General features: G+C 28.5%; 2 long non-coding RNA genes across 3 annotated transcripts in view; one reads left to right on the plus strand and one right to left on the minus strand.

Moving 5' to 3' along the window:
- The window catches only part of LOC129980888 (uncharacterized), a 53,816-nt gene that overhangs the window by 3,309 nt on the left and 23,734 nt on the right, over window positions 1-26,773 (plus strand). The gene's annotated exons all lie outside the window — the stretch shown is intronic.
- LOC129980887 (uncharacterized) lies at window positions 13,578-19,035 on the minus strand. Its single transcript, XR_008785273.1, has 3 exons — window positions 18,883-19,035; window positions 17,336-17,526; window positions 13,578-13,777 (listed from the first exon to the last, which is right to left on the minus strand). It is a non-coding gene; the product is annotated as an uncharacterized LOC129980887 (long non-coding RNA).

Below are 26,773 nucleotides of genomic sequence, written 5' to 3' on the forward strand. Positions count from 1 at the left end.
ATCTAAAAAAAACTTACCAGAAAAAAAAATTCTCCTCAATCATTCAATTTTCAGGTCAGTTCTGTTTAAACGTGTTAGCCATTTCAAATTTAAATTGACTTCAATATTTAAAATCTTAATTTGAGTTGAATATTAATCAGTTTCGTAGAAGCTGTATTGCATACTTTTCTCTAGTTACATTTCATTTTTAGATTACTTTCGATGTAATAGTGGTTTTCCACTTAGGCTATTTAATTTAAAGAAAAGAAAGAAGAGCAATAAATGTTTTAAAATACTTATTATACATACGAAGAGTTTCACAACATTTTATCTTCATAATAATATTTGGTTGATATTTATTTTATAATTAATTATCGATAGCCCTAAGGTAGCTGTTTCCTTAAATAATACATTTCAGTTTAAGATATTCAAAACAACGTTGGAATTCTTTTTAAATATTTTTTTTTATTAGCGATCTTTATTTTCATGTATAATTACTTTGTTGTAAACTTTATAATTAGATAATTGAATTTTCGTAACAGGTTCAATAAGAGCAGTAGAACTTACATTACTTTTAAGTTCTTTCAAATAATAATATAATTTTCCTAAAAAATTATAAACTGACCAAGATAAATTTGTTGTTTAAATCAGAAAAATAATGAGAATTCTTCAACAAATAAAAAAAAATTTGCTATCCAAAATAGTGTTTCAAATTTTATGAAACGACTGAAAGCAAAGCAACTAATAATAATTTTTCCCCATCTCATTCCATCTTAAGGTATTCAACCAGGTTAAAAGCATAAATTTTAATAAAAATTCAAAATTTTTATTTTTTTGCAGTTTTAAAAAATAAGAACGTTTTTATTTCCAATGCAAATGCAAATTTTTATTTTGCATTTTCTGTGGAAGGACTTTTTTCATATTTCTACTGTACAAGTATCGTCATCTCTTAAATAATCAAGATATCTTAATGAAATTTATAATTAGTGCTCATTCTGTTATGCAAAATATAATGACCATGGATTTAAGGATGAATGTTCTAGAAGTGGATTTATGTTGTTTATTGTAAATATTGTTGAAAAAAATTCCAAAATTTCATAGATAATTTCATGTATTGCACATAAAAATTTTATTTTTGAATATAATTCTTAAATAATAGTTAGTTGCGCTCTAAGATATGTTACTCATGTAATGTTACAAAGAAAAATGAAAAACTGTAATAACTCTTTTCTCTAGAACGATTCTGGTTTTTATAAATAAGTGCTAAAATTTACAACAAAATATTCTTTTTTTCTTCAAAATTATTTATATATTTAATATAAATATATATTTACATATATATTTAGATAATTTCATTTTTATTCATCATTTTATCTTTATATTAATAAAAAAACCCTCCTATAAACATTTTTTTTTTTTTGAAAAATTTACTCTGAACCTTGTCGGATAGCTTAAATGACTTATTTTGAAATTAAAGCATATTTTAAATTAAAAAAATGCTTAGAACTTTAACTTCTTAGAGATTAAATCTATTGGTTCACAGTTGATTTGAATGTTACTGGAGTTCCACAAAATATTTCTTCACGTACTTTAGCTATTTAAATGTACAAATATAATTAAAAACTGGAACAAATGATTAAAAAATAATCTTCCTAGAGATTGAATTTATTAGTTCAAAGTTAACTTGAAAATTAGTGAAATTCCTTGAAATATTTCTGATTTTTTTATTACTTTTTATCCGAACATGTGTTTTTACTGTAATCGTAGTCCGATTAAAATCTAAAAATGGTAAAACACCAAATTGCAAGTCTTTCACTGTTATATAAAGTGTGTTCCCGATTTATAATCTCATGAATATTTATTACTTTCCGTTTGAAAGCAGAAGAAAAAAAGTAAATGATCAGTTTTAATCAAGCAATCCATAACGAATCCACGGCATAGATAACTTGCTTAATGAATTTTTCAGTCGCACGTGTCCACTGGAACTTGATCTAAAGTAGAAATAAAAAAAAATATGGGTTAGCGATATCCGTTGCGTGACGAAACAGAAGAACAATTCTTGTATTGATAATTAGACTACTGAAACGAAGCTACCAAGCTTGACAAGAAAGCTAGTAGCCAATAAAAATAAAAAATAAAACAGAAAACGAACAAAAACTAATCAGAAATTGCGAACTTTGGAGAGAGAACAAGGCAGCTGATTTGAGCTAAAAACAAAGAAATTATCTATTTGAGAGAGGAAATTAAAAAAAAAAGAAAGAAAGAAAAGTAACTTCTTTACTAGCGTTCATTTAAATTCAAAACAAATTATTTCCGGATTGATTTACATACAATTGAATCATCAATTTCATCGATTGTTTTTCAAAACTTTGCAACTATTTAATATTAGATAAATATTTTTTGATAATAATGTTACTATTACTGCCAAATTTAATAGCTGAAATTGCTATTTCGTAAAGTAAAGGCTGTTACTATGAGAGCAGGAGAATACGAAATGGTCAATTCTCAGTTCTATTACTAAATGTCTACAATTTTTTAAAAAAGTTCGGGTAATTTAGTGATTTTTGATACAGTATAAAAGGGATATATTAAGCTATAAACAAGTAAAAAAATAATTCAGCATATTATTATTTTTAGATGTACATGTGTGATAATGGACAGAATAGACACAACTTTTTATATTAATTATTTTATTATATTATGCATTTAATTTTAATTAATGTATTATTTAATTGTAATTAATGTTAATGTTAAAACATTTCCATTATTGCTGTTTTATGGAAAGTAAGTCTTGATATGCCATACTCAACTCTCACGTTTGTGTGCACGTGCATACTTTTAATAAATTCATTTTGACAATGACTTTAAGAGTTGTCACAATCATAATTATGTAATATCAGTGCAGGTCGTAGGTTTTTTTCAAAAATTTCAATCTGTTTTAAAACTAGTATCGATTTTTGAATTTTATTTAGTTTAAAAAAATATTTCTTCAATAACCTTTACAGTTGACACCTATAGAAAGAATTTATGCATTGTTAGAAGTAATTGTTTATTCTCAGTTAATTTTTCTCGTGATTACTCATGTCATGAAAATAACTCTGAAAATAGGAAGAAAAAATAAGATAAGTAAATGCAAAGCAATCATTATTATTTGTAGGTGAGATCTTACTCGCTGCCTCGAAAGATGGTTATAACCGTCCTATTTTAAATAGATTTATGTGTAAGAGTTAAAAACGTGCGGCAACAAATTAACTTCTTGGACCGATTCACAAAATTCTGAACTTCAAAAAGTTCCTTATTTTTAATGTTTGATATGGGATTGAAAATAATAATAATAATAATAATAATAATAATAATAATAATAATAATAATAATAATAATAATAATAATAATAATAATAATAATAATAATATATATATATATATATATATATATATATATATATATATATATATATATATATATATATATAATATTCCATGTAATTTTTTTAAACTACATTAAAAGAAAAACTCTAGCAAAGACATAGCATAGTCACATTCTGAATTCTTAATATGAATAGAAGGCCAATATAGTATTTAACTTCTGGATTTTTTTATTTTAATTATTTTTAATTCATAAAATATATGAATTTGAAAAACAAAGAGAGTGCTTATATATATTTTATGTTTTGTTTGGCGAAGTAATTAAATTGAAAATAATTGTTTTTGAAGAAAATGACATCGATGAGGTTTCACTTTTCTAACTAGATCCACGCAAAGGGATAATACGAAAATTTAGGGATCTGCTTTAACAAATGGAAATGAATACAAGAGGAGAATTAAAAATGTATATGGTAAATGGTTAAAGAAAGAGAAAGTAATAAAATGTTGAAAATTTTTCAAATTTTTATTAAGTTTGAGAATTTTTTAAATTGAATATATATTGGCAAACTCTCATCTCTAGCATTTCTTCCAATTCACAGTTTTTGCAGAAAAGAGATTCTAGATTATCTCTAATTAGAGATCAGCATGAAGATTACAATGTGTTCTCTTTGCATCACCGTATACGAGAAACTAAAATATTGCATCGATATTTCAATCCCATATAGCAATCTAAAGCAACCACATAAACACATATCTATTAGCAGGAGTCATGACCTATGGCAATATTACGCTGAAATTTGTAGATATCCAAATTGTCAAATGTTTTGATTGTATAAAGGATGGCAGACGAGCTTGTTGCATGTTATCTTGAAACTGGTACGCAATTGAGGAATACGTGTGTGTTGCAACGTAACATTTTCATGGAAAAAAAATGAAAAAATTAAGAGTGCATTTTCTTTGAAATGAATATTAAAAATTAGAAATTATGCCCAGTAATTATAAGGAGCAATGAATTCCAGAATCTAAAGCCATTTTACAAATGATTTTCTCTTATTAGTAAAGATTGTGTCCACTTGTGTGTTATATGGCATGCAAAATCAAAATAATAGTATCGGCTTAGTAGCTAAATACTTATAGTGAACCAATTTGCTTTAGAAAATGTCTGTTAAGCTCTCAGAAGTTTTTTCTGTTGCGTTTTGCGAACTTATATAGTGCTCTTAGAACAGAATAGTGCTAGTATTGCGCATTACGATATATTCCATGATTTTCATTTTCTTGTATATGAAGTATACAAAGAGGAATCATTGTAATTATCAAAAATATTCAACCTTTTGATTTTGAACTATCTTTATGTTTCAAACCTCTTTCAGTCTGAAAAAAAAATGATTTTTGAATTATGTCTATCTGTGTGTCTGTGAACACAATAATCCTAAAAAAAAAGGTTTTCAGCTAGATGGGTGAAATTTAGTACTTGCTCATTATATTATATTTATAGATTTCTGATAAATTTCAATGAAATGCATTCATAGGAAGTCTATCTGTCTGAAAGCAAGCAAACAGTATTACTATAAAACGTAAAGAACTAGATGCATACACTTTAATTCATTGTTTTAGCATTTAAACTGTAGATCATTATCAAGTTTTGAACTAAATCTGTCAAATGGTTGACCATCTGTCAGTCTGCATGTAAATGTGATAATTACAAAATGTAACGGCTTAGGTAAAAGAGCTTCCGTATGAATTCTTGTTTCTAAAATCGCCACTCTGTGTTAAAATCAGTTCAAAGAAAAAGCCGTCAAAAATCAATACTAGATTCTCTTCATTATACTAATAAAAAAAATACATTCATATGTGGAATTCTAAATATAAGAAACTGAGCACTTGTAGCATTCAAGGCCTTTCTTAAGCTCCACAATTTTTATTTGAGGGGTTGAGGATAGGGGATAAAATCGATATTAAGAAATACACGAGAAAGTTTCAAGGTCACCATTCCCGCTGGTGTAACATGGAAAACTTCAAATCATTCTATTTCTGTCTGTTTCAACGAAACATAATGTCACATGACTAAACAGAACAGTTTTTCAGTGCAGCCAAGCCTTTATTATTCTATTGGAAATAGGTTTAATTATTGTATGTGAAATGCTTTTCCTGTTAAATTATAGTTTTTCGTATTTTGATAGACTCCTTCCAAGTGATTGATATTTTATAATGTGTATTTGAGAAATGGTTTTCAATTACATAACTGCTTCCAGTTATTTAAACTAGAATGAAAAAATAGCAAATTATCAATGAATAGTTTTCTATGACTTAATAAAATGCTGAATAATTTAATACGAATATGGGACATCTATTTATGATTTTAAATAAAGTAGGCTTGTATCATACAATCCTTTTTGAATTGCACAATTATTATATTTTTCAAAATTTTATAATAAATATAAAAGAGTGACAATGCAACTTTCAACTATTAAACAGTTATAATATTTATCTAATTACTTGCTTTTATCAACAAATATAAATTAAGCTCTAGCACAACGTTTAATAGAATGGGGAAAACACTATCAGATGAATTTATGCAGGTTCAGTGACGTGTCTTTAATTTAATAGTGACGCACATTCTTCGACGAATGTTACTTTCTTTATATCGCCTGCTTCACTTTTCATATAAACTTATACACATTTGTTTTTCTAAATATAAACTCAACATCTATAAAAGTGTGGAATTTATTTTAAATGTACGATAAATTTATCGTTTGCGAACTATCCAATTATTCATCGCGTTATAATAGAATTTTTCATTATAGAATAATAAGAGATTAATTATGATAGCCTTTATTTAAACAAAAACTCATATAAAAATTACTTACCATGCTATTAATATTTCATTTGTTCATTTGATTGATTACTTTTTAAAACATTTTTATTATTCAAAGATTTAATTTAATGGACGCCATATAGGATAATAAAGTTCACTTTATTGCTTGCATCAATAAACACTGATAGTTTTATTTTTGTTAGATAAATTAGTTAAATTGAAGTTTTTATAATTGTGTCTTATCTCTTTATAATAATTAATAAATAGATTTTATAAACTATTATAATGGATTACATTATTTCTGAATCTGAGGAAAAAAGATGTAAACATTACGTTATATAAAATAGAATAGAATGTTTCAGCTTTATGTGATCCTATTTTGTTATCAACAAGCAATTATTTATACATTACATTGGGTTATCTAGATGATCAGTTTAATAAAGCTATAAAGTCTACATGATAGTAATAATATTGGACAAAACGTTATCCTAATAAAAACAAGCATTTATCTTTTCCCTAGACTTAAAACTTTTTGAGAAGGTGACATTGAAGGAATTCTTACAACAATATTACAACAAGATGGCAATAAATTGCAAGCTCCCTACAATGTTTTTGTTATTAATTGCTATGTCGGGGAAACCACATAATATTTTTATGTGATTTGCATTGGCCATAAGGAAGGTAATAAGTATTACGGTACACATACTAATAGCTGATTTAAAGAAAACGTTCTTTGAATGACAATTAAGTGGTCTGAAGAACTCACGAACAAAAAAATTCAAAGAATTAAAAAAGTAAAAGAAAACTTAGGATCCCATAGGTAAATTATATTTCCTTATTTTTACCTATGGATTGACTCTAGAGTAAAATGACTTTGCGAAATTGAAGTAATTATGGAATTTGATTTAAATTATTTTATGATTCTGAACTTTATTTCTCGTCACAAATTTTAATCCAGTAACATCTTATCAAAAACTAATTTTGTTAAGAAATTCATATGACATTATTCGCGTTTATTATGGTGGTAGATACGTCCTGCGTAATAGGAAATTGCATTATATGGGACTTGAATTATCAGACAAATTAATGCAACTTCAACCATCCCCAACTGAATGAAATTACACATTTATTCATGAAATCAAATAATTTTAGTTTTATTTATTGCAGAGTTTTATCGCATAGAATATAGATTACTTTTTCAAAATTAATTGCATATTTATTAGGGTCATTTTCGGGGACATTTAACTGTTCATAACAAAACTATCAATTTAACTAGATTGATTTTTCATTGACTAGATGTAAGGGAATTCAAATGTTCTTAAGATCCGAACATTGCTACTGATTGGAAAAAGGGATTTTACAATACAATTACGTAGCAAAAATGGAAGAGTCTTAAAATTTATATGAGTGCATAATATAAACAAACATATTAAGTATAAAATATAAAGAAAAAAATTAGAAATAAGGTTTATTATTAACATTATAGAATTACCTGGAGTTTCATTTCACTGAATATTGTTGATATAGTTTTGAGGCAAGTTGTTAGTAAGCCAAATACAGATGAAACATCATGCTCTTCTTAAATTTTTTGGAATTCGTGAATCATAAGTTTCAATTTCTTTAATTGCTGTCTTATCACTTTGATCGGAATTTTCAAATAATCTTGAGGACAGATTATTTTTTTACGGATGACATTAATAAGAAGTTGTACGATTTTTTTTTGTTAGATTATAAGCTGAAAATGCAACTTGAAATATTAATTTGTAAAAAAACGCATGATTATTCTTCATTTTTCTATTAAGTTATCTTAAAGATGATAGATTTTCCAAAAGTAGATAGTAATTTTTTCTTCTTTAAAAAGATATAGGGCTAAATAAATAAAGCAATCTGAGCAACAAAATGTGTTCAGCTCAGAGATGGGAAAAGAGAGAATGCTTCATGAAAATGAATTTCAGAAAGGAAAATTCAGTTTGATTCTTCGAGTATTATTCATTAGTACAGTGCAATGCGAATATTGAATTTCATGGGAAAATCTTTTTTGATTTAAATCCTAATTTTATTTCAGAAATATTCCTTTTCAAAATTCCTATGTATCTAAAGTCTGAAAGTTGATCAATACCTTTAATAATAACTTAGTTGCTAGTTTCTAAATTTTAAAGATAGGCATATGCAACCAATCGAAAACCGGCGTCCAGGCATAAGGGTAGCGCGTCTTCCCCGTGATCTGGGCGTCCTGGGTTCGAGTCCCGGTTCGGGCATGGTTGTTCTTCCGTTGTTCTATCTGTGAGATGTGTGAATGTGCCCCCCTGTAAAAAGGGCTTGTGCAAGCGAATGAGTGGCGCATGAGTAGAAAAGTTGTACTCTTGGGCCTAGTTGACGCTACTATAAAAACAAGAGACGCTCCCCCACCGGCTTAAAATCGCTGTCTTCGTAACAGCGGGCTTGTCCATGGCAAGAGCCATAAGAAACAACAACAACCAATCGAAAAAATGCAGCAAATGACATATAAAAAATATGTTTTATATTTTTTGAGTCAGTAACTGTACAACTGAAAAAAATTAAGAAGAGTAAATTTATATACTTTTTTTTATATATATCAGTCATGTTTGGTAAATATTCAATAACATTTTATATAAAAAAGATTTCATTCTTCTGTAAATGAAACTCATTGAGATAAATAAAACTTTGAATTTCCTATTTTAATCCTTTAAAGGGCCATTTTTTTCTAGTCATATTATGTTAAAATATTTTTAGGCTTGAAATTTGAATAAGAAAAGGGATTCATTTAGCTTATTAGATAAATTTAATTTGATTAATTAATTAATTTGGTCAATTAATAATTAAGTAACCAATCAAGACACACCATTTTGTGTAAAATAAAGAACTAAAGCATCTAAGTTTCTGTCTTTCTAAAAAAATTTGTCAGAACTTATGCCAACCTAAATAAATTCATACAAAGATTGATAAATTTGGTGGGAAGCATACTTCCGACGGCCCTAGAAAGGGTTAAACAGCTTTAATAGCCGGATAATAGAAAACCATCCAAACAACAGAATGTTCTCCCATGAGACGGTCATTGATTGGCATAATATAATAAAATTAAAAAAATCACGATATAAGCATATAAACGATATAAGCATATAAATAAAAGATATTTAGCTAGGCATAAATTTAAAATTCCTGTTTTATCCAATTTGTTTTCAAGGATAACAAAAATCTGTATATTATTGCCATAAATCTTCAGGTTTTTGTTGATTTTCATGTCAAATGAAAATATTTTTAATTCATTACTAACAAAAATGTCTGAATTCTATAATTCAAGTAAGAGCAAATCTTATATTTGTAATCGATTTGCATTTAATTTTAAATCAATTTTATCCATTGAAGCGAATAAGTTAATTCATCTATAAAACTGTTTATTATCATTGCTTAAGTTATTAATACTTAATAGCTTACGATAGAAAGCAATTTAAAAGCTGCATAATTACCTATTTTATTTTTGAGCAGTAATTGCTTTTTAAAAATTTAAACATCTTATCGAAAACTAAGGAAGGTCCAATTTTTTTTTTAGATAAAAGTAAGGTTCTGATTGTGATATATTTATCAAAATGATTTAATGATCCTTCACCTTTGTTGTTAACGGTCTCTACTTAGAATAAAAATGAAAACATTTGAAAATTGTAGCTATAATTCAAAGTAATTGTGTCCTTCCTACTGAACTTGCTTCAAATGATAATTGTTTTCTCTTTCATATTATAAAACATATTTTGTGATTCAGTTATCAGATATCAAACGTGTGACCTAGCAATAATAATTAAGTGAAAGAGTTACACAACTAAGGCAGAACAATCGAAAAACTTGAAATGGAGACAGAAGGGCAAGTTTCTTAAAAATGATATCTTATTAAGAATAGAAGATTAGATATGGTTTGAAATAGTTATTCTTTCGTAAATACAAGGATTAAATTTATTTATTTAGAGAGAGTTGCACTTTGTTCGATTATTTAAAAAAATTTTAAAACGTTCTTTTTTTTTTTTTTTTTCTTTTTTTTTTTTTTTACTTTTTTGTATAAGTAGTATAAAGTATAGTAATCGTCAAAAATTCGAACTCGAGATTTTGACGAATCTATAAAACGCTATAAGATAGGCGGGTGAAATCTGGCATATGGTCTTTTCTCAAAATTTTCAGACTCCTGTCAAACTTTGAGTAATATCTATTCAAAAGAAGTCCGTCTGTCTGACTTTTCGAATATAAGTTAACACGATAATTACAAAACAAATAGAGTTACATAGATAAAATTCGGTACACAGATTTAACATCTATAGTATGGACACATTTCAAATTTTGAGTTAAATCCAAATAAGGGAGCACTGTCTGTCGGTCTGTATTTTCAGAAACATATAAAAACGATAATTCAAAAACGCAATGGCTTAAATACATCAAATCTGATATGGAATTTTGTGACTACATGTGTAGTTTTGTGTCAAATTTTTGCTTCAATCAGTTGAGAAAAATGTATCTAAAACACGAATTCGACTTTTCGATACTATTAAAGCATGTCTGAAATTAATCGCCAAATAACTTGCCAAGGATGACACAATAGATTCATTAAAAATGCTAAAGTCACGCTAAAAGTTAATATTTCGTAACTACTGTACACCAGTGCCATGAAAGGCGTTCTCTAGCACGATAAGTTTATTAGAGAGTATGCGAGACAGTTTGGGGGAAAACTCTCTGGTGTTTCCATTTATATCCCAATATGGATGACAACATAGAAAAGGATTTTTCCAGTGGTAAAACAGCCAAACATTCTATATAACTCCTAATAAAAATTATATAAATAAATATATAATATTTTTATCACTGTTTTTTACTTTTTCATATACGAAGTACAGTGAAAATATGTTAATTGTCAAAAAATGAGGAACTCGATATTTTGACGCATCTCTGCATTTGAGATTTTTTCCGAGTTCGGAAAACATATTTTTGAAATTATATATGTATGTCTGATTTTGAACATGATAATTCAAAACCGCTTTGAGTGAGACGAATGAAATTTAAATTATGGATTTTAAATCAAATTTTGAATGAAATTCATTCAGAGGAAATCTGTTCGTCTGGCTGTTTGAGTGTAAGTGAACTCAATATCTACAAAACGCAAAAATAAATAAAATTTATTTCACAGGTTTAATATTTAAAATTTGGATTATTACAACTACTGAACACTATCTTGCCTTGTAACACTACGACATTTTCTACCAGAAACATGTTCCATAGATTCCAAAATTAGAATGATGAACGCATTTATGACATATCGAAGTGACAAATCAGCTGCATTGTTTTACAGATTGAGTCGTACGTTCTCAGAAACAGCTAAAAAAATTCCAAAAGGCTTTTTCTTGAAAAGTTTTAGAATGCAGTTTTCTTTGTTTTAGTTAAATCCAGATTCGCTACTCTATTTGAAGTAAAGCTCTATCCTTTTCCAAAAGAAAAAGAAAAGGAATGTGTGGATTGTTAATTAGGGAAAGAATACTCCAAACTCTAAAAATGAGAACGCCATTAAACTGCTTAAAATTAATATTCCATACTCGAAATGTGAGCCAAAACATATCACGTATTCTTCATTATTATGAACACCAACGTTTATTAGCCAGTCATTTTATAACTGCAAAAGTCTATTCTATTTTAATTTGTTTAAAAATTGATTTTTCGTGTAAGAAAAGCATTAAAAAATAAGATGTATATGCACGATAATTAATATTCAGAGATTGTAAAAAGAGAAATTTATTGTAAAATTTAATTAATTAAGATTTATTGTAAAAAAGACATACCAATAGTTATAAGAACACTATGTCTCGGGTCTATTATTTCGGAGTATGAGGAAATACATGGCACACGCACACAATAATTATAGTAAAATATTTATCCCCGTATTTAAATTTAACGACAACTCTACCAATAATTTGCTATTTATATTTTCGTTTAATTTTACACTATGTAGTTTTCCCCGTACAATGTTCTGAATAGGAATAAGATAATTTATTTTTAATCCTCAGAGCATGAATATAGCTAAGATCAACGTGCAGGTTATTCGATTTCTTGTTCTAAGTGTTGTTCAGAAAAAAAAAATTAAAATCAAAACCTTACGCAATTCTGTTAGTTATTGAGAAATTGAAATTCCTTGATGTTCGTTTCTGACTTTTAGTTTTCCAATCCAAAGATCATTAAGCCTAATTTCATAACGTAAGCATGCTATTTTGTTGGCTGAAAAGGCATTTTTGCTATAAAGGGAATGTTTGATTTTGCTCTACACTTGAGAATTATTGAACGTTGTTTCTTAAATTCTTAATTAAAAATTCGTATTTTCCTTTTTAGAGGCAAGAAACACTTTTTTTATAAATAAATTAAGGTTGTATTGAAAAGGGAATGAAATCAATTTTATAATACTAAAAATCCAATCTGAAAATACAAATTCTACTGAAATATTAATTTCTTTCCATGCCCGCGTGATATATGTCAAGGATGTTTAAAATACCTTCTCTTTTATTTTGAAATAAAGTGAAAAATGCACAATTTAATTTGCAAATGGCAATAACATATTTCTGCCCAGTAAATTCTAGAATAAAAAAAGAATATTTTTCAATATTAGGCAGCTTTATTATTTTGTTATTTATTTTTATCTTAAATTTTGAGCAGTTGTGAAAATGAGAACCGATTCCAAAACAAATAGTAATAGAAATAGATTTTTCCGAAAAAAATTACAGATTGAATTGTTCCAAAAATAATTAGTACTTTACCAATTAACTGTTGTGCGACTGATTGATTGGAAATAGTTCCGAAGTGAACTTTTGAAACTTCGATGCAAGTCAATAATAATTGTTTTAAACCAATAGGAGTGGACACTCCAAATATATATATATATATATATATATATATATATATATATATATATATATATATATATATATATATATATATATATATATATATATATATACAATTGATAATAAATGTAATTATATATATAATTAACTGCATGTCTTTGGCGAATAGTACTTACGAAAAAGCCTATTAGAGAGCAATATTTTGAATTTTTTTTTGGTACTTTAATAGCTGGGATGTGATCTTACAGCCGGACAGACAAACTTCCTTTGAATGGATTTTGTTCAAAATTTGATAGAAATCGTCAAATTTAGACTAGAGACCATATACCAAATTTCATGTCTAATTCAAAGTGGTTTTGAGTTCTCATGTTGACAGACTGACAGACATAATTAAAAAAATATGGTTTTGGAGTCGGAGAAGTTCGAAATGCGAGATTCATCAAAAGTTTGAATTCAAATTTTTTTTACGATTACAATACTTTCTCTATGTATATTTCGTATACGGGAAAATAAAAAGAACGACAGAAACAACAATTGCTTTTTACAAAATAGAATTTTAATGACAAAAGTAATTTCTTAATTTAAAGAAAACAATATTTAAAAAGGGGAAAAAATCGATTTTTCTTTTATTTTTGTAAAAACGCGGAATTTGACTATTGAAATCTCCTATACGTCATCACCAGGAATCATCAGTCAAAACTGCAGACAGCTTGAATAGTTTCCTTTCCATGAATCTGAAAATAAAAAGAAGAAAATGAGTAAAGAAGAAAATGAATGAAAGAACTGATCAATATAAAGAATTTGTTCCACAGAATTGCAAAAGAGAAGGTTTTGACCTCAATTTTAAAGTTATAAAGAATTCTGCATTCTTTGCTACATCAATTTTATTCAAACACTATTCAAGTAAGTAAAACTGTTTCAGAAATTTTTTACTAATAATAAGTTTTGTGAGCAATAATAATAATAATAACTAATTTCTAAGAAGGAAAGAATGAGAGGGAATTAACAAAGTTTAAGTTATTCCTTAGATTATTTATATTATTCTGAAGAAGTTTTTCCAGAGTAATATGAATTATTTTGCAAGAAATAGTTTCCATAACAAAACTGGCAACGACAAAAAGTAAAATTCGTTTATAAACAGAAGTATTCAATTGGACTTATAATATTTCAATGATTATTTTTTAATTTTAACATTAATTTGAAATCAGAAAAATTGTATATCATTTCACTTGTTTATGTTTTTATTTACTTTCGAATACCAAGAAAGGGAACACCTATTTTGCTTAATAAAACTCGAAATTCTCTAAAGTATTGTGAAATTATATTTTTGCAGAAACTTTTTATCTATTTTTACCCTACATGTTCTATTTATTTCGAAGAATAAATATGAACTAGAGAGTAAAAGACAAAATACTCAAAGAGCTGGGGGAAAAAAACAAAGAATTGTCCCACCTGTTTCTTGGAGCATTTATTTCTATTTCCTTTTTCTATTAATTAATGGTAATATTTAATCGAGTTTTGCAATTAGAAAGGAAATAATCCACATTTTACGCGATTTCATTTCACGCAGCTGTAAACAACTTCCTGTATGTTGTCAACCGACCGTTTTTCCTTCTTTTCTTAATATTAAAATAAACATTAAAAGCTCAGAATATTTCAACATTTATTTCATGAGTTTAATCTCATAAGCAATAAATGTTTCCTTTTTCATTCTTCAAAAAAAGAACCATTTAAAATAGTTTATCACTCTATTTAGATCTTCCCGCAAACTAAAATTTTGTAGAGACTTCGTGAATTATGAACTCACTGACTAATCACTGAATTATGCTTAAGTCTCTACTTTTGGTAGAATACAAGCTACATCTTATAACACAGTGGGCAACTCTTTTAGAGATTGATTTAACCCTTTTGCATCGGGCAATGTAAATATCGTGTTTCAAATATTCTATAAAATTTTTGGGATTAGTCTATTTTTTGATATAAATGAATGATTAAATTATACCGCTCATTTAAGCTGTTATAAAACTATAAATAGCAGGAGTTAGTAATAAAGAATGATTAAAATTGACTTGTGGTAAGAAGATTTTACTTAGTTAGAATAGTTAAGAAGTTAAATAAAAAATAAAGACTTTCTTTTTTATAAACATCATTTAAGCATTATTTTATAGTACGCTTCAAGAATGTCAGTTATTTGAAATTTTAACTATTATATTTATAATCCGGGAAAAATTATAAACTAATGCTCTCAGTCACGGTTATTGACCAACATCATCGATAGTTTAAAATTTCCGTTATTTACCAGATAATTTGAACTAATTACAATTAAAATTATCCCAAAGTATTGACTGGCAATTTAAATTAGACAAGCAGTTTTCAAATCTTTTTTCCCTGTTGCAACCTTTGGCAATTTTTTTTTGGCGGGGGTGGGGTCTCCTAATTTTTTTTATCCCTTTCCAATATTGGTGAAATAAAGTAATATCTATTAATGATACTAAGAGCTTACATTAGATTCAGAGTCAAACAACTTTAATTACTTACCACATTCTTAAGGTTTTTTTTATATAACGTTATTTTTTATTTCATTATTTATAACAGCATTACCACTACGATAAAAGAATAAAGCAAAATTGAAATATTTTCACAACAACTTTTGATAAAGTCTGAAAATTACACTTCGCACTAATCAATTATTAAAGTTAAAAGTTAAATTTTATAAAATTAGATATAAACGAAAATATGATTTTTTTTATATAATATTAACTATATATATGAAAGAAGTTATAATATAGATGACAGACTTGGAGCCTTGTGAAAGTTACTCTGATATTTTTTCCTAATATACGCAGTAAACGAGATACAAGTTTCCACAAGTTTTTTGCTCGTGAAAGGTAATAAATATTTTATTGTTTTGAATTTTCGCTGCTACTCAGAAATCAATCACAATTCACTTTTTTAAAATTAGACTATAAGATAGCATTATGACTGTAATGCAATTGAAATTTATATATATATTCTTTTTAAGAAAGGTACATACTTTTGAACAATATCAAAAGAAGAAATATAAAACGTTTAAGTATTCATGTTAACATTAGAAAAAGTCATGGATGCTATGTATGTGCATGTATGTATCTCCTCTTAAAAAACTAGCCGAATTGAACCAAACTGGCCGAAAAAATTAGCCGAATTTTGCACGTTTATCACTTAAGACAAGAGAAAGAATATTGACAATTTTCAATGTACTAATGTTCATTAAATATTTAATTAATTAGAAATTAATTGGATTTTGTCGTTTTTTCCACAGTAATTTTGGAGCAATTTATTTCACAGGAATTATTTTATAGGAATTTAGAATTCAAAATTTGATCTTTTTAATGATTCCAATTTCATTGTCGTGAAATATTTTCAATTTTTACTAATTTTGGAAAATTTAATAAATAATTGAATTGATATAATCGATTTTGAAATATATATATATATATATATCGGAGGATTTTAAAAATCGTCTAGTTCAAATGTTATTCTCATTTTAACTAAAAAACGCTTCAGATGATGAAAGGACTACGAGTATTAAAATATGTTATATAAACACAATAATACATTAAAGTATTAGACAAAATATTTTAACTCTGAGCAAAACCGGATAAGTTTGTAGATCAATGGGCATTAATGCTAATGAAGTCCAGTGAAAAATACATAAGTGGGTCCAAATGAACGATTCTCTTTTTTCATATAAACTTGGGAAAATAATTTTTTTTCAAAGATTTTGGCATTATTTTAGTCTTTTACGTTTTGTATTTTTTTGTCATTACTTTCATGTACCCTCTGTAGATTCGCAGTATAAGTATCCTAGAGGTACTCTTACCACAAGTTAAGAACTTCTGATATGGACAAATGAATTAACCATTTTCCTGAAATTAATTAGCTTTAAGTTATCTTTCAGTCTGTTACTTATCTGGGCTATTCAACATATGATCTCAGTGATAAATTGATGTTTTGATTTAAATTATTAAACTCTGTGGAAACTGTTTTTGTCCAGTGCATCCCCCTTCGGAATGGTAGCAAATCCAGCAGATATAGTAAATAATGTGTTATTTCTACATGGCTTTTCGATTGAACTAATAAGAAAAATGAAATGACTGGTTGTGTTTAAATTGTCCATTTTTCTCAGTTTAAATGTAAATTAATAATTAATAATTCCCCAATCTGACCATTTAATATTATTTTAAAAAAAATATAAAAAAGTAAAAGTATTGCATTGCAAATTTTCAAAATTTTAATCTGGAGCTCCTTACCTTTACCAGTACACAGCTCGGGCATAAGGGAGAGGGAAATGTCCAGTGTTGTAGACTCGTCCTGTAGCAGAACTGGCCACTTGACCGGTGGTGAAGTCGTAATAGTTGCCAGCAAGATCCTTGACGCCTCCGGACAGCAAAACTTGGGCGCTGGCCATGCAGACCAGGCCGAGGAGGACAATGAGACAAGCCTACGGAAAATGAAAGATATTTTATTGTCATTGCACAAAAACATTTCTTGGAAGAGAATAATTTTAATGATTTTTGAAAAGTTATTTAAAAAAAATGTTTTTTCCTTTTGCAATTTATATGCGATAAGTAATTTCGCTTAACCTGTATATAACTCGTAAGAAATGACGTAAGTTAATTATTAAACGATTTAAAATGAATATAAAAAATGTAAGTGAAGAAAATAAACCTCACAACTCAATGTTGGTTAATGTTAGAATAAATATAGTTTTTATAATAAAAATTAAAATTTGTTTAAAACACTCTTTTATTTATGTATTGAAGAACATAATTCTCTTATCAAAATACGGAGGTGAATATAGGATCATAAAAAGAATTTATAAATATTCTTATAAAATTGGAATACAAATTTGCTTGAATTTCAAATTTGATTTAAAAAATTATATCTCCTGTTCATTGCTAAAGGCACATTTTTTAAAAAATTGCTTTAACTATTTGTAACTTTTTAAGTCTTAATATGTTTCTAATTTCATTAATGAATTGCATGCCATTAAATTTTTTCCTAATTTATATTAAACGACGTTTTTCATGAAATCAATACTTGTAAGAAATTAATCAGCTGATTGCTATTAATTTCTAAATATCTTAAAATATTGCAATATTATTCGAAATCTACAATTGCAAATAGTTTCAGAATTCTATTAAATTTGAAAATAGATAAAAAAAATCTATTACAAAATTCCATCAATGAAACAAACATGCAGCATGTTAAGTTAAATAAAAGCGTATAAGCTAGTACTAAATTCAGTTTAAAAATTTTATTGAACAGTTATGACACCTATGAAAAGAATTATTTAAATTTTTATTTTTGACAAATTTTTAGACACGGTGTAAACAGTTTTTTATTCTTAAAATATTTTTTAAAATGGACAGGATCTAGTATTTTGAATAAAGAGATTAAAATTCGTCGTTCTCAGAATGTTGTGTGATCATTTTCTCTTCGTGATTCACATAACATTCTTTACTCAATTTTACAAAAAATAAATTTTAAAAATGACACATCTTGGAACACCTTTTTAAGGCCATTTTTATTCGGGGAAATGATTTGTTTGAACATTTCAAAATTTTGTGATGATGTTTTGAATGAAATTTAGAAATGTGTTTTATTTTCATATGATCTGAGAATATTTATATTTGATGAATCGTTAATTGCTCTCTTCATAAACAAAATAAAAAAACAGAAAATTTTCAATTCCATAATTTTGGCCCTTTTCTTAAACGTATTCCTATTCCTGGAGTTTTAAAATTTCAGAAATTCAAAATGGAAGGAAAATTTTCAGATAAAAACTCTGACTTACCACTTTGTTCATGATGATGATCACTTCCTTCTGAATGTAAAAGGACTTATTTTTAATCAATCCGATGCATCCGTATATATAGTGATGAATTGTCCTTGCCACGCCTTGGATGCTATCATTTCGAATTAAAACAAAATCCCAGGGACGAATCCCTCTGGATGGAACTGAAACTATCTGAAGGACGCAGGGCGGGGAGGGTTTCTGATGTATTCAAACAAGTTGTTGATTTTGTTTGGTAGAAAACATCGATAATCACATACAAACGTAACATTGTGCAAACGCCTTTTTTGTAGTTCATTAATTTGCATAATATTCTATCGAGAGAAAAAAAATGGAGGATGAGTTTATGGAATGATCTGGTAAAATCATATGGAATGCTTTGTATATCCTTTGAATCGTTAGCGAGAACCTCTTTTGGTAAGATGAAAGTCTTTTTTAATTTTTTTATTTACTTATTATAAGAAAGAAATAGATTGTTCGGTATGATGTAAATTTGATGTCCATAAAGCGTGTAAAAATCACATTTGTGTAATATGACTAATGAAATCTTCACGGTTAGTAGAGCAGTTTATAACAAAATTCATGAAATTAGGATGCAATGACATATCAAGAATAGAAGAATATATTGAGTAAATATTTAGAGCCGGCGTCCTGGCCTAGAGGTAGCGTGTCTTCCTCATGATCTGGGCGTCCCGGTTTCGAGTCCTAGTTCGGGCATGGTTATTCTTCGCCCTGCGTTTTATCGTTGAGGTGCGTGAAAGCCCCCCCCCCCCCCCTGTAAAAAGGTGTTGTGCAAGCGAGTGCGTGAATATCATCTTCATATGAGATAGAAGTCAGACTTCTGCCCTCGGGTGTTCAGGGGTCTTTATCCTCAGAAGCTACGGCATCCCCTTTCCGTTGTAACGCGGACACAACATCTTCATCATAAGAAAATATTTAGCATTTATTTTCAAACCAACTGATCCTATTTTTATAAAAAATTATTCTAAACGTCTAATTATTCTAAAAGTCAAACTCTAGTCCTAAATGAATACCTTTACTGTCCGGCAAACATAAATGTATGTTCAAAATTTTTGTAGCAAACGTCATAGCATAATAATATGTCTAATGAAGCAAAATATTTAATGATATACCATAACATTCACCAATGGCTGATTACTAGTTATTACTAGTCATTACTAATTAATTCATTATTAGTGATGCAACAATATGCATCTAATTATTACTAGTTACATATTAATGCAGTGTCATTTCCTCACACTAACAGTACAGACAGCGATGATGGAACGTTCAAAGAGTACCAGAGCTTTCAGTCCGCAACTTCCTACACAGAATGCCAAATAAATTATTTTAACTTATTGTTTAAACCAACAGTATGGAATATTTTGATGCACCCTCGGACCTGCTCTTAAAGCAGGAAAGATGGTAGCAGAGAAGGAATAGGTAAGTGTCAGGAAGAAAATATTTAATTTCATTGTTGTTCTTAATATGTTTAAATTGTACTTGCGATATAAACCAACGGTTTTTTTTAATTGAAGATGTCTTTACTTTTTATCTTATGTCAACTTAAAACTTTATTTATTTTTCACTTGCTTGCAAATGGATTTAACTTCCTTTTTATTTTCTCGTATACTTAATGTAGAAAAAGTATAGTAATCATCACAAAATTCGAATTCAAGATTTTGACGAATCGCCATGTTTTAGACCACCCTGAGTTCGAAAAACACATTTTTGGAAAATGTCCGTCTGTTTGTTTGTGACAAAGATAACTCAAAAAGGCTTTTTTCTAAATGTATGAAAATTGGTGCACAGTCTTTGCACCAAATTTATATATGTCTATTAAATTTCGAGTAAAATCCGTTCAGAGAAAGTTAGTCGATTAGTCTATTGGAAAATGAGTTAACACAGTAACTACGATGCGAAAAGAACCAGAGAGATACAATTCGATACACGAATTTAATATTTATAGTATAGAAAAGTGTTTAATTTTGAGCCAAATTCATCACGGGGTTGACCATCTGTCGGTCTGTAGTTTCAGAAACACGTGGAAACAATAATTCAAAAAACATAATGTCTGTAATATTTTAAATTTGATAAGTGATTTTGTAACTACCAGTGTAATTCTGGGTAAAATTTTGGTTTTAATCAATTAGGAAAAACGCATCTAAAACAGAAATTCGATTTGCGGATACTATTAACCACGCGCCAGCGATTAATCTTCAAATAAGTATCCAAGGATAACACGATATATTCAGTAAAAATGCTAAATTCCAGCCAAAGGTTTATTTTCATAACTATTGTACGCCAATTTTTGGGAGATCACTCCCGCTGGTTAAATTAACGCATTAAAGTAAAATATTTCTTCAAGAGACATCTTTTTCATTCAAAATTATTACATTATTCATCGGTGAATGGACATTTGTAAATTTCGAATGCTGCCATTTTAAATTTCGTACTATTCTAATATCCAGAAGGGCTGATTCAATCCAAACATCTTGATGAACCAGGAGAAGGAAAGTCAGCCATCGGACTCTCCGACCCGCCACGAAGGCACACGTATTTAAACCATAAAACTGAATGAACGGACCGCCGCAACAGCAACACTGGCGGGAACTGCGGTTAAGAGCCATCACCGGCTACTGTACAACCCTTCCCGAAGGAAGTACGTCCCGTCATCGATGGGAGGAATCAGATCCCCCACCTATTTGTGTACCCTCCAGAGTGGCGAGATCCAACCACCATGCCGAAAGCATCTCATCCTCATTTCGAGGTGCTCCCCCCCGGGGGTACCAATAGAAAGAAAAGAAGTCTTAGCCCTTTATCTTCAAGTAATTTCAACATATTTAAAGAAGACAAATTCACATTTATAAAATGATATAGCCTGAGAATAACATCGCATAATACCGGAATTTCTTGATTAACGAAAACAAAAGGTGCGAAGTCTTTTTTTCTACATAAAAGTTTCTACATAAACAGAAACACAAGAGACGATACAAAGCGATGGTTGATACAGTACTAGGTACAAATGAAGTTATAAAAATACAAAACAAACAACACAAAGAATTGAAACTGAAATAGGACGTAGATATAATAAAAAAAAGAACGTCAGTATAGTGCTATAAAATCTAAACTTACAAAATTAATTTTTAATATGAAATTTTAAAATACGTAGAGAAATATCGTTTATATGAACGTATTTCATACCATCAATAGTTTTATTCTACCGAGCTCATAAACACAAGTAAAAAATACAAAAAATGGAAGTAAGAGTTGTAAATTCCACCATGTTCTGAATTTCCATATATATGGAAGATTTTATTGTTAAAAAAAAAGGATTTGGAACTATCCTAGAATTGGGCTTGATTATTATTTTATAGTTGTATTTGCATAACTATTTCTAGTTTTTCATTAGACTTCTTTGTAAGTCAAAATTTCGTAAATGAAACAATAATCGGTAGATTTTCTATTGAATCTGCATTTTTATTTCCTCATATACACAAAGAGACTGCTGCAATCGTCAGAAACTCCGATTGAAGATTATGACGAATATCACGTTTCAAGCCTACTTGATTCTGAAATATACTTTTTTGATGTCTGTCCGTCTACGAACTTCAGCCATCCATCTCAAAAATGTTGAGATAGATGGATATTTAGTTTAGTTTAGTTATATTAACGTCCCGTTTTGAAGCAACACTAGGGCTATTTTGGGACGGACCTCGTCATTTTGAACCGCGGTCAGATGACGAGGACGACACCTGAGCTGGCACCCCCCTCTCCACACCGCACCACACCAGCGGGAGGACGTTTGGTCATGACGGATTTAACGTGCAACAGACCCCCTTACACGACGGTTCTTCGATGGAAATGGATGGATGGAATAGATGGATGGAGATAGATGGATGGAATTCGGCATATGGATTTTACTCGAAATTTATCGATTTCTTTCAAATTTTGGACGATATCAAATTTTAGAAAGTCTGTCTGTCCAGCTGTACGAATATAAAGGAACAAGATATCTACAATACGAAACAGCTAGACGGAACGTATCAGATTTGAAGCAGAATCCATCTAGGGATTGGCCGTTTGTTTGTCTGTATTTTCGCATACTTGCAAACGCTATATCTAGGAAATCGACTTAAATAAATGAAACTTGGTATATGATCTTAAGACTACAATTGTAATTATATTTCACACTTTGGTTTCAATCGACCTGAAAAAAAAGCTCGGAAATACATATTCGATTTTCTAATATTTGTATCAATGATTAATTACCAATGACCGTACATTAGATTCCGTAAAAATATCTAGATTCATGCCAAAGCTCAATCTTTTATAATTATTGTTCGCTTACGGCATGCAGTCAATACGGAAGTTCTGGTTTTTCTTATTATATTATGAAGCACACAATTCTCATGTGTAAAAATAAAAATCCGAGCACTCGTGATGTCCTTGGTTTTGTCGAAGATTTTATCAAGGAGGGGATTAATATCCTTATTAAAGAGCATGCGAGAAAGTTCCGAGGATTCTTCATCCTTTATACTTTTTTGCATAACGTAACCGTATATCAAAAGCAAAATTTTAAACGGCGGTTGTATTTCAAACTTCACATTATTTGTTTCTTAATTTAACTCCTTTTATTCCATAAATTTCAAATTTTTCAATCATTATTTCAAACCATGCAATATATTATAACAAGAATCCTCCAGCATCTGGCACCTAAAGGTCATCGAAGCTAAACTTCGTCTTACGCTAATATTAGATGATACTGCATCAAGTAATACTTTGAAACAGTGACCCCCCTCCCCCCAAAAAATCAGCTGTACTAAGAGTATTAGGCACTCACCATCAGTTTTTGGCCTTGACTGACAGCCTCTTTGACCACATTCGCTTTCGATCGAGTGATACTATATCAATTTAATTCAAAGTATCGCATTAATATAGTCTATTTTACCGTTCTATCTCTGCGACGATATTAGCAAATGTTATTAGTTTTTAAAAATATGTATTTTTTATGCACATCCATACTTTTATGTAGCGGTGAGCATACCACTGAAAAATCCTTGTCTTCTTCTCCGCCGATTATATATCAACGTAGTCATTCATTTCCTTTTCTCACCCACCCATAAATCATTATCCAAACCAAGGATATCAGCACATCGTCATCAATTCCTACTCTGAAGAAATGGAATCCCAATTTGTGCCAGTATACCTACCAATCTCGATGAAATTGCAAGAATCGATACCGGTGAAGTACTCGGTTCCATTCCAAAGGGGAAGGAATCGGTTATTGATTATATCAGATACAGACCAGTATCAGTATCAATTTGTATCTGACTTTGTGTCAGGTACAAATTTGTCGAATTCAACTTTGTGTCAATTTCAACCTGTACCAGGTACAAAGTCAGGTGCATACAGTATCAGTATCAACCTGTACCTGATACAGCAAATCCAGATATCAATCCAACTCTAGAAACATTAGGCAGGTATCATGGGACCATGAAATGATTCCACTAACCATTTTAAACAAGATATTTCTGTTTTCGGTGGTATGAGATTCGATGAACCACCGGTTTTTAATGCACAAGTAAGTCTTTTTTTAACACATTACTTTGATTTATGTTTGCCATTTGAAGTTTATTTTGATTTATTTTTCTGTGAATATAGGACACATCTATTAAATTCTTTTCAGATTATTACTTCATATTTTGACAATATCCAATTTCAAACTTTCTTCAAAGATGTATCCATGTTAATAATTCTGTTTTAAATAAAAGAAAATTTCTTTGCACAATAATAGTTTCTAAAAATGTACAAAGTATTTAATTTAAAAAGATTAAATAAAGTATGCTCTACATTTTAAGTTTCCCTACGCAAACTTTAAAGCAAAGATATAAGGAGATATTTCCTCATCCCACCATTACAATCGGTGCAACAATTAAGCTTAAATAAACTTTGATTACCGTTACGAAACTACGACTTTAGGTCATTCACTGTATCCACCGATGCGGCTATTAAAACTTAATCGTTATCAGTCGTTAGGAAAAGTTTTCAAACAACTAGAATGAATTAAACTACACTTGCTGCGAGTACATACAAGAAGTATTATTAAATGTTTAACCCATAAACCAAATTTTTTTAATACCTATATTAAAGAAAAGGAGTTTATCTTGATAACTTTCGTTCCAAAGATATTATTCACTCAGTATAATCCAATGCCAGGTACATTAAAAGCAAAAAAAGACACACCTACGAAATTAAGCAGAACCATTTTGACTAATGATGGCACATGATCAGTAAATCATTACTTTTATTTTAACTGTAACCTTACTGTTGCTTACTTTTTATTGTAGATAAGTTCTTTGTGAATAACAATGGCGGTAGATGGTACTTAAAACAAATAAATTGCTTCATTTCATAAGGGAGGTAACTTTGTTTGTTAAAATGAGTAACACAACCTTATTTATCTTTCAAGAAACGTAATTCACTCTTCTAAACGAAGAGTAAAGGTACGAAAGTGACTGTAAACAATATCTGTGTGCTAATTTCTTTTCCATCTATTGTTCAAGGAAGTAAATATTTATATTTAAGAAAATAAATAATTATATAACTCAGTGGGTTTTGATTTTTTTAACATGGCTTTGTCATAAATCTTTATCAAATCTAAATAATTTAGCTAATTATTAAAAGTTTTTTTTAACTAAATATACTCGTACCAAACGGAACTAAGTCTCATTAAAACAAGTTAAACCAATTTTAATGATGTTACAGACATCATTTAAAGTTGTTTATGCTAATTATAATTGACTCATTCTATTTGATACATTTATCTCATCCACTCATAAATCGGAAAATTAAAATTTGTTGGTAAATAAAGTACTCATATTTTTAAAAAATGCTTCGTTTCAGTAAAAAAATAAAATATTTATTGCAGTTTAATCATTTCCACTTTAATTTAAAGCATATATTTTACGGGAGCTAACAGAAAATTAGAGAGATACATATTACGTTATGGCTGGCTGAAGGCCTTTATAATATTATGAGTGAATTATATGACTATTAAAATTTGAAGTTTTAAAATATTTTAATGAAGAAGCAATTAAAATGGGAGTTTCCATTTTAATTGGAATGGGATAAAATATTTAATTATTAAAATTTTAACTTGCATTAAGATTGGCGAACCGGCTAGTGATATATAAAGGCGAAGTATAAATAATATTTATTCTATGTTTTTTTACTTTATTTTTAAGTATACTTTAGGATAGACAATATTTTTTTGTTTTTCCGTCTTCAGCAAAAACAAATAAATTTCATGGCTGTCCGATTCATGAGCATCCAACATACTACTTGCCATGTGAAAAACATGGATTTTTCTAGGTTCAAAGCAAAGTTAAAAGCATAAGTTGGTAAAGTTAAAGAAGCAAAGTTAAACTAAGTTGGCAAAGTTTTATCGCCATCGGATGAACAGTACAGCAAAAAATACGAACAAACAAGCATTCATTTTTATGTATTAGATTTGGATATACCATTGAAGTGCAATTTTCGTTATTGATTTCATCTACTTAATTATGTCCCTGAGTTTGAATTTTCCAACATTATTTTTTCATTTTCTTTTGGAACCACTTTTTTTGCAAGTTTCGGGTGAAATATTTAATCTCTACTAATAATAAAAGTAAGTGAGTGAGCACGTCTATGCTGCATATTGTGAGTTCTAAAGGATAAACCGTTTGTTTCAGAGTTATCAAACTTAGTACATATATGTTTTGAATGGTGAAAATGCGCATTTCGGAGCAATTTTTTAAAAACTTTAATTAAAATTCTATTTATTTAAAAAAATTAAACGAAATTTGGGTACTTTTCCTCAAAACATTCAAAATTTTTACAACACGAAATT

Source organism: Argiope bruennichi, chromosome 8 (genome assembly GCF_947563725.1).
Source record: "Argiope bruennichi chromosome 8, qqArgBrue1.1, whole genome shotgun sequence".
Lineage (NCBI taxonomy): Eukaryota > Metazoa > Arthropoda > Arachnida > Araneae > Araneidae > Argiope > Argiope bruennichi.